Genomic DNA, 10,118 nt, shown 5'->3' with positions numbered 1-10,118 from the left:
AAGGTAAAACAACCGCTCCATTTTCTATGCCTGCGTAGACACCAGAAATCCATCACGAGACAGCGATGCATCTCTGGTGTCGACACAGGTACAGTGCGTATATCTAGGGATCAAGAATGCATCGTCAGGCAGGACTGGCATGCGTCGCGGCACGATTAGGAACCTCCAGGGAATTCTGTCACTTTTGCTCACTAATACTATATAATGCATATATCTTCTGCCGTACAAGACGCTGCCTCCTTTTCATTTTAGATTTTATCGGGTTTACTAAACTTCTCGTTTCATATAATTTTTTTATCTCGGCATGTTCTCTTCGTTTTTTTTTTTTTTTTTTTGCTTCATTTCGTTGTCATTCATCATCAGGGGGGAAGGATCGATACCGGTCCGGTTTACGGAAAACGGGTTTGGCTATGTGCGGTACGGCCTTCGTAGCAGAGAGACCAGTCCTGTTCGGTAGTCGAACAGCTTTACCGAGTCAAATTTATGTTCACTCCGGAGAACCTGGCGATGTTCGGAACCTAAAAGTTCAATGCAAAGCCGTTTTAGCGCTCAAACTGAGCAGACAGGCGCCTATGGCGCATATTCCTGCGAACCATTGTAACACTTTACTGCTCCCAACAGCCACTCACATGCTCGCCTTTTCATTTTGCTTGTAGCTTGCAGAACAATCTTGTACTCTTTGTTGTTGTTTTTTTACGCTCATTCTCGCCAAGACGCATCTTTATTAGTTTGTTACCGCAAGATTGCCGAGAGTTATCTCGAATGATCGCAGCCAAGCACGCCTGCTTCCAAATTTTCCAGACATATCTAGTATCTCTTTTACTCATATACCTTGATGTTTCTTCTCCGGCTGCGAATTGAGCACTGCTGACTGCAAGGGCATTCACCGAGGAGTGCCTAGTTCTTTTTGAGCGCAAGTCCAGCCAAATAAAAATTTCATTTAATTGCATGACTGTCGCTTCGTGTGTACCATTCGACTCTGAAACCACCGTGGGACTTTGCCTGGGCCACCGTTCAGAAAACATCACGTCAAAATTATTCGAACTAATGCATTACAGGGAGCCCCCGACAATGTTCACGCGATGCTGCCGGGCAGCACAGAAATGAGACCGGCGACGTCAGCGCCAACCTTTTAGCGCGTACAGGTAAGTCTACGACTCGCCTGGCTGCGCATTAAAGCTAAACCGGCGCCCGGCTAAAACTTAAGACGTTCCGACGCAGGCTATACAAGCTGGGTTCGGATGCAAAAGGCGAATTCATGGAAGGCAAAGAATACAAATTACCTTCCAGCTGAAAATTTAAGAATGAAGTTTTGTGGGCATTCATGAAATAAAATGATGAGTCGACATAAAATAAATCTAAATCATTGCCACGTTCTTTTACCTTTAAATGCTATGCTGAAGAATACAAAACATTACGATTTAATGGCGAGCATTTCAGTAATGTATTTAGCGCAACGCGAAAGGTTGAGGGTCGCCGGAGGAGGGGTAGGCAGCGAACGCGATGGTTAGATGGCATCCTCGAGGCGCTGCAGATGAAGTTACGTGATATTAGGAAGATAGTGAGAGATCGGAAAGCGTGGCGTGACATGGTCCATAGGGTCACGAAGAGTCGGACACGACTGAACGAGTGAACTGAACTGATATTTTAAATAGAAGAGTTTGACTCATCTGGTATCGATTAAAAGTCTAAGCGACGTTAATTTCAAGTTCGATTAAGGGGAACGATATTGTTACTGGGAAAGATTTTTGTGATGCGCTACTCAATAAATTTATTTGTCATGACAGCTCTGACTGCGAACAATGAGCGTTCTCCCGATTTTTGGAACTACAATTACTTATTATTACAATTTTCTTACGAGTGAAGCTCAAGTCATGCCGCGTTCACAGAAAGTGAAGTATCAAAACTCACGAACGTTAGTGACAAGCAGGTTAGCCTCCATTAAATGTCATACACGTAAATGCATATGTCCCGACCAAACTGTCCTGCCTAGCTCTGAAGCAAAGTTGTTTTGTCAGGGAAATGCACATTGAAGAGTTGGTTGCCCTTTATAAAGGATGTGACGGAGACAACAACAATCACGTTTTCTTCCTACTATCAATGTTCTAAAAATGTTTCAAAAAAATGCACACGCGGCTTTATAATTTTTGAAAAATAAAAGTTAGCAGATGCTTGCGGCCCAAACGCGTAAGGGCATGTTGGCTACAGCACATTACACGAGTATCTTATCCCTTGGATAAAGAAATTACATATTTCGTAATTTTAATTTCTCAGTAAATGAAAGACGTCTTCCATAGATTTTGTTCATATCAACCAGACCACATGTCAAAGTATGGGCTCATCCATGAAGAATTCTATCCTCATAGTAATACCGTCAAATATTGCATTTTTTTCGCAAGTTTTCCGAGGCTGGAATCTCTGGCATTCTTCAAGTACAGCTCAGACAACCATATCTATATATACATATATGTGTATATATAAATATATATATATGTGTATATATATATATATATATATATATCGATCGATTGCTAGAAATCCAATGCATGACGTGACGATGAACACAGACACAGGATTCGGACATGAAACGCTGGACACCGCAATGAATGCGAAGATGAGAAGAATGCTTGCACCGGAGCATCAAGTCTAATCTTCACCGTTTGCCGAAGGCCAAGGCTCATGGACATGCCGAACGGCTTGGGCGGGGGTGCTGTCTTCACTCGAGTGGTCGTGAGGCCGCTTCGTCGTGGGGTCGGTAGGGTCGGTAGGGTCGGCTTTGAGCTCTTCCTGGTTGTCGTGTGTTGTGTTCAGGGCTGGGGACGAGGCTGGGGACAGCGGCTGGTCGGGTCTGATAATAAAAGGGCTGGGGCAAAGCTGGGCGGCGATCTCCACGGGCTTTCGGCAGATGGAACCGGTGTACGGTTGGCACCAAATGTTACGTGGTGGCATGGCAAGCGACGGAACACGGCGACACAACAGATACAGAAAGACGTGATGACATGACAATGAAATATGCTTTAATGGTCAGCGGGCCCGGAGCGAGCGCTCCGCCCCGCGCCACTGCCCGCTTCGTCATCTTCGTAGCAATATCAATTAGGCCGGCTGAGAGCTCTCTACGTAGATTATTCTAACCATAACCCTAATAGCAGTCTTGTAGTACAGTGTTTTTCTATGCTTTTATGATATATGCAAGCCTCATCATCGATGTATTACATGATTACTTCTCTTTTACACTGTGCTCCGCACGCTTATTTTGCTCTGGGTTGCATTATGTTTATTTTGATTGCTGGAGATTCAAACTTTACGCACTGAAATTATATGCGCATAGTTTGCCCTCTGCCTACTGGCAATACTGTCTCCCTGCTAAATACTGTTAATCCCAAAAGGGATGTAAAATGAATACATAATTTTCAATAAATCATAATCAAGATCAAAAATAAATAAAAATTTATTGTGCACTGAAAATTCTTATTTAGTTTAATTAGACAGTTGGAATTTTTTTTTTTCAGATGAAAGTTTCGAACACAAGTGGATCATCATAACCATGTGGTTTGAGAAATGTACGCTTTCATTCCACCTTCAAACCGCCTGCTTGTGATGCCTAAGTCATTGCTGGCAGGTGACAAACACCGGGACGCCTGCAGCCCCGTTTAAGAAACAAATCTTTGCAAAATCACGAGCCTGTTTCTGTAAGCTTTCAGTTGACAAATACAGGAACCCTTGTATACTTCGCTCCATGCCTCAAAACCTAAAATAATAACGAGCATAAATATGGCAGGTTACCTTGCCTTTCAGAGCAAGAATTTAGTCCAGTACCTGGAATACGTATAACCCGTCTTTATATATTGATCGTTAGGCATTCCTTACAATGAATAAAAACTTAAAAGTAGTGCCATTTGGTGATCATTATGTGTAAGAAAAAGAAAAGTATTCAGCTGTAGTTTTATATTTGTCCATAAAAGTGGAGAGACCGCGAGTTTTAACAAAGCTGCATGCCAGTGTTTTTTGACTGTGTGGCGGACGTTTTGGAGACATGCAAACAGTTCCTGTCTGATGTGCTTACCACAGTATTTCTATCAAGCGTTAATGTTTCTACACAAAACGAGTAATCGCGTAAGTTGGCGTGATGTATTTTTTCTCTACTTCACATTCTTTGCTTCAACTTAGCATTACCGGGATCCGTAATTGTCGGCCATTTCCTGTTCTCCTAAATAAGGTTTCGTATTTCCGCATGTCTTTTTTTGCGCAAAACACCTTTGACCCAACAGCGGCTAATGAGTTAAGCCCCATCCTAACAGCAAAGGCGTAATACGTTTACGCAGAAAAAGAGTCATATATTCAACGCGCGATTAAAAGAGCCGGTTTACGAATCCTTTAGCGGTATCAAATAGGCACTGCTATGTAAATAACTCTCCTGCGTTTGTACCTTCTAGTTCAGTTACTGCTAGTAAACTAAAAGTTATTGCTTGCGACACGTATTTTATTATTACCACTACACCGTCTATAAAAATCGGTATATTGACTCTGGATCCAGAGAGCAGCGCGAAAGACCTAACTTTAAACAAAGTGCGTGATTGCAAGTTTAAATCACGCGAATGCAGCTAGCGAAGCGTAGCACGTAAAAACGTTCGTTACGTAAGAAAAGAGGCTCTCAGATTTGCTGCGACGGCGTCGTTCAAATAGAAGAAAACTAACACGCGGAATAAACGCCATCGTAGCGTTCTTCACTCCAGGATTGCGGAGCCGCCATCATTGTGTCACTATATTTAAGATAAGGGATGCTAACGCTCGCGACAGGAATCCGGAGACGTGACACTCTAAAGCCTCACATCAATAAGAATAGGCGCTTCAGGCTCAAGAAGATGGAAATAAAGCTCTTGCAGTTTTCGAAGAAAACGTTCCTGCGCCCTTGAAACACAGTAGTTCCTGCTTTCGTCGTGCTTTTGGCTCTGGCCAATAAAGATGGTTGGTTGCGCGGGAAAGCCAGGGCGAAGAGATTTCAAATTGTTTTTGCATGTTTGCTTTAGAAATTATAGCTCGTCCGGAAGTTAGCTGCCCTGATACGAGCTTGTCTATTGGCCATGCTCCTGAAATGATCCGGTATAGGAACTCCTCTTGAGGAAATGTCAGCTTCTCTTGACGGAGCACATGTTATTTTGTTTTCCTAAACTTGCAACTGCGCAGTGGATATTGCGTAGGAGACACTCAAAGCACTGGAGCTCGAGCGTGAATAAGCGCTGTGACTGACTGCTCAGGGCTCCATGTTTGTAACTACGATGAAGCGCTGCACGCTTGAGCAAAGGTGGAAAAAGTGGCGCGCCCTAGGCGTCCTGTCAGCCTTGCTACACTTTAGTAAATTGAAATCGGTTCCATTGAATCCAGCCGTGTTTTATCCATTGTAGGTACTTGAATTAGGATATTGAAACAGGCAGCGAGCTTTAAAGTGAAGCGTTCAAACGGCAGCCAGTAACAATTCTATAGTTCACTAAGCGTGTTATCAAAGATCTCTAAATAGTACCCGGCAAAATGTTTTATGGGCATAGAAGGCGTAACAGCGCTCCTGCTATAGGAGCCTATATTTAGAAAAGAGCATAGGAAGTGGTCGTGCATGACGAGGCGTAAATAAGCATGCCAATAAGAGACTAGTTGTACTGTTTTCCCATAAGTTCCCCGTTTGTTGCCCTCTGTAGTGTTCGAAGCAGATAATTATACTAAACATTGCGCAGGCTTTTTGTATACAGCGAGTATTAGATTTCTTCAAGAGAAAAGAGACGATGTGCGTGCAGATGAAAACTGTGAATGAAGACTTGCTTTTTTTAGAGCAAACATTGTCGAAATAACGTACGAGCTAGCTCTTAGTTTTTTAAAGGTTCAGGAAATTTGCATGCAAGAAAAAGAAAGATTGATGTTATAATTTTCTTTGTGTTTAGTGACTTGATAAATGAGGACACTGAAGTAAACATTTACTTTTGGTCGGGCTGTATATTTTTGCTAAAGTGAGAAGCTTTTATTGATCTTTTTATATAGAGCAAAAGTCTAAACTACAAATAGGGCCTTCTATAACTGCATAAAATAAATACAATCGTCTATGGCAAGCACAACAATCCAAGGTGCGAAACGTAATACACATAGAGAGAAAAAAGAAACAAGCAACAGAATATACACAAGCGCAGAGCAGTAGGTTCAGGTATAGATTATGCAAAAGCAATAATAAAAAGCTCAAGATTCAAACATGTCCTCCATAAACATTTTTCGGATGCATACAATGGCATTGAGAAAGCACGAAAAAAATTATTTTGCTTCCCGTATTTAGTGCGTGCTTTTGGTGAGAGGAAATCGTTTGACAGACCGAACAATTTTACGTTATTATTCATAATTATATTTTCAGGAAAGAGCTCAACGGATATAAATTTATTGACGATTTTGAAAAGATGGACCAGGATCTTGAATTTGTGAAGTCTCTCGAGGGGAAGAATGTGCAATGACTGGAATAAAGCTGCAGATTTGGCGGCCGAAAGAAGAAAGGGTGATGGTTCTAAGCACTTGCGTTTGCAAAGAAATAAGCCCAGAAAGAAGAGTTTTATATGTGCCACCACATGCAATGATACAACAATTCATATGGAAGTGTATGAATTCGTATTATATAGACAGGAATGTGTCTATATTGAACAATGGTCGTTTTCTGATGAGTGCTCGTATTCGGAAACAAATTCTGTTAACAGCACAAGCAACGGGGTGATTAGACCTTATGTTCGAGCCGACAATTGCGCCTAGGAATGCAGCACTAAGTGGTTGGGGTATATCTACAATATTAATGTATATTGATAGGTCTGACTTGAATTTCTTCTGGGGGCATGAAATACCAGGCATGAAATACCACAAAATTTGCTTTGATGGGCTGATTCGAATGTATTTAACACGGCTCTAGTTCTCTCAGGTTCGTAACATCGATTCAATTTTTTTAAGCAGTTGTGAAAGTGCGCTAGCAGATGCCAATAAGGGTGTGTCGTGCGCGTACAAGAGACACTGACAGGTTCTGCGTTTCTTTTTTTAATATGATCACGGGAGCGCAAAGAAGATTGTTTTTCGTCTGACCGGCGAAACGGTCGAGAACGCGCAAAGCCCACAACGTTTGACAATTTCAGAGTAGTCTACTGAACTGTTGCACTAGGGAAAGGAAAAAAAAAATTGGCTACACATCTTCAAAGATGTAGCGTTCTGTAGTTTACTTGGCTGCTACGGTCCGAAAACACGGCTTCAAGCTTAAAGTAGCGTTTTTTTTTTTCTATGCAAGCTTCAAAAGAATGCAAATACGTGCCTAATACCTAGAGTTCAGTCTGGTTAAACTTAATGAGTAAATAAGAAACTGTCTATCAAGATCACTTTGTCGGAACAAGGTTAAAAGCAACGTGAGCACAGATGCTAAATGATACATAGTCGCGATTCCAAGACGAAATCCATGTTTTCACCCGGCACGAAACAAGCAAAACATGAAACCTCATTTACTCGGTAGGTCCTTGTTGGATGAAGCACTCTGTAAGAAACGCGCTGTGACGTTGGCGTGACTTTTGCCAAATTGACAAACTCCGGCGCACATGACGCCCTTATTGCAGCAGTCACAGCATATAACATCATGAAAAGGTTTCAATGTTTTCTTTAGTCATCAGGGTAAATGTTCTTTCTGCTGTCTCTGTAAACAAGGTAAAAAATGTGTGTTAAAAGCATAGAACTTTGGGGCTAATTGGTTTGCACGCTAGGTTCCCCTTCGGATACAAAACCAATAACTGAAACAGTGTTATCTATCAATATAGCATTTCACAAATGCCGGTTTTAAAGCCATTGTATAAAAAAACGCCATGATGATGAATATTTGTAGATGGACCGTTGTAGGGCGTCAGCTGTTATCCTCTAGGCCACAGCTGCGCGGCCTCTGAACGCGTGCAAATAAGACGCGAGAATTGACCCCCTTTCGGCGCGTCGGTTACTGTTGAAAAGGAGGAGGTAGGATACAATGCTGTGTCTATGAATAGGGTAATTGTTTTTACAGTAATTCACAACACAGTATTTTATGATACCGAACTAATCATATTACTGAGGAAAGTGGTTAAAATGAAATATTTAAAGCCATCATAAATATAATTTTTTCTTACCGTTCCATGACAGCTAGAGTAAATGCTAAGCACGTTTTTCTAGTATATTGTATCGATAGATGAAATATCAAACTGGCAAAATACAAAAGGAAACTTAGTTTACTGCAAAATTAGGGTTTGGCTGACCATTGGCATTCTTTGCAGATATTATTCATTGACAAACCATTAACCCTCCCCCGACCCCAGCACAGCTTGTGGTCCTTGAACCTTTGACTTCGATAACAACGAAAATCACAAGGTATCCTCTGCTAGCAAGGACATTTGTGCAAATTCCATTCCATGGTACGAGATGCGATCTCCAATAAATGTTGAGGCACAACACTGCGTTTCATTTAGTTGTATGTTGAACTCCTTAAAACTGGCGTTGAGAGTATTAAATCCCTGGCATCAGGAGAAATCACGACTAGGCGGTCAAAGAGGGGACACTTTTGGACCTCCACCCCGATCTATGTAACACTAATTAAAACAGGTGTTCACGCCTGTTGCGCCATGCATGCACCGAGTACGAAAGCTTTAAAAGGATTCCTCTGCGGCTCGCTTTTTTTTTTTTACGAAAGTTTGTTTTTTTTGTTATGCAACTTCACTGTTTAACATTGTAGAAACGCCATTACTAAGTAAGTTGTCATTGCTACGTAGTACACAAGGGTCGATCATTTGTGCTTACATGCTTAAGATGAACGCTTCTCTATCGGCATCCTTAACTTTGGAGAAGATGGCATCGCAGCCCACCTCATGGAGAACTCTCAGGGTTGATGACTCGGGCGGAGTCACTTAAGCACGGTGTAGATATTTTCTCCCAACCTGCTCTAAGAATCATTCGTTTGTGGTCGGATACCATGTCGGCATTTGTATGGTTGTCTTCATGAGAGCTGTGCATAACCTTGAGTGGTGGCCCGCGGCCATGTTACGGCTCGCATTTCTGACAAATTCCCCCAAAGAGACATCCTACCAATGGCTAATGTGAATGGATGTATGGTTTACAGTTCCGTTGTTCCACCCGTTTTCGCAGTCCATGGGTTTTAAAAGCAGGAGGAGGCAAGGGGAATGAAGAGCGCTATTGCGTAATACCTGTCCCACAAGACGCTGGTGTACTGACAAATAAAAAATAGGGGCGCTACCATTGTGAGCTTGCTAATGAAAAGAGATGCCAAAAGAGGAGAAAAATCTTGTTAGAAAATGCAGACATCAAAAGGCATGAAGGCTATGTTTATTTCACGCAGTATCTCGATTTAGGTGCGTTAGTAGTTTCCCCACCTCCTCTTTTATCCTAAAAATATATCTATGCAGGCGGGAAGTATACGCTCGCTATAGAAATAACTCAGAACTGGATGAAAGCGTTTGTCTTGTTTAATGATGGCAACAAAGTCTTCACATGCGCTTAGGCTTAAAGAAGTCTGACTGGAGCATCGGAAGGAAGAATATTAATATTGTTTGAAAAATACAGTGTTAACCGCAACAGTTCACTTCAGAGACACACTACTAGACCGAACCACGCCTACCTTCAGCGTCTTTCTCATCACACCACACCAACACGTCGTCATCGTCGCGTACTGCATACGATAACATTATCTCCCATGCGGGAGAAGCAGAGTCCCGGTACGTGTTATACAGGTGAACTCGAATGATACTGTTTCAGACGGGCGACATGCACGACCTCGGGGTGAGGGGTTGCGGGAGGATATTAGGGATGCAGAGGGGTGATATTATAGGTCACATTGGTGATTTGCCGCAAGACGCAGTTAAAGCCCACGTAGCGAGGCAGAAGTTTCTTGCACATGATCACACGATGGGCCGTTAGCCAAATGAGTACGAGGGAGCCGGATAGATAGTGGACGTCGCGATAATAAGTGTCGTAACGGCGGTTTTGAGAGCGCTGAGATGAACCCAGCCAGTCTCGAGCAAAGTAGCGGGCGGAATCAGCGCGGGCGATGACATCCGTAGCGTAATTGCAGGAAGAGTCGTCAAGAG

At 42.5% G+C, this 10,118-nt stretch overlaps 1 long non-coding RNA gene across 1 annotated transcript; it reads left to right on the top strand.

The window, feature by feature from the left end:
• Window positions 1–901: 901 nt before the first annotated feature.
• On the top strand, window positions 902–6,522 carry LOC146199550 (uncharacterized). The gene is made up of 3 exons (XR_014704759.1): window positions 902–1,145; window positions 3,510–3,560; window positions 6,389–6,522. It is a non-coding gene; the product is annotated as an uncharacterized LOC146199550 (long non-coding RNA).
• Window positions 6,523–10,118: the final 3,596 nt, after the last annotated feature.

The sequence above is a fragment of the Amblyomma maculatum genome, chromosome 2, assembly GCF_055883805.1.
Source record: "Amblyomma maculatum isolate TAMU_Amacu chromosome 2, ASM5588380v1, whole genome shotgun sequence".
Classification (NCBI taxonomy): domain Eukaryota; kingdom Metazoa; phylum Arthropoda; class Arachnida; order Ixodida; family Ixodidae; genus Amblyomma; species Amblyomma maculatum.
Note: the sequence above shows the minus strand (reverse complement) of the source record. Positions and strands in the feature narration are given on the sequence as shown.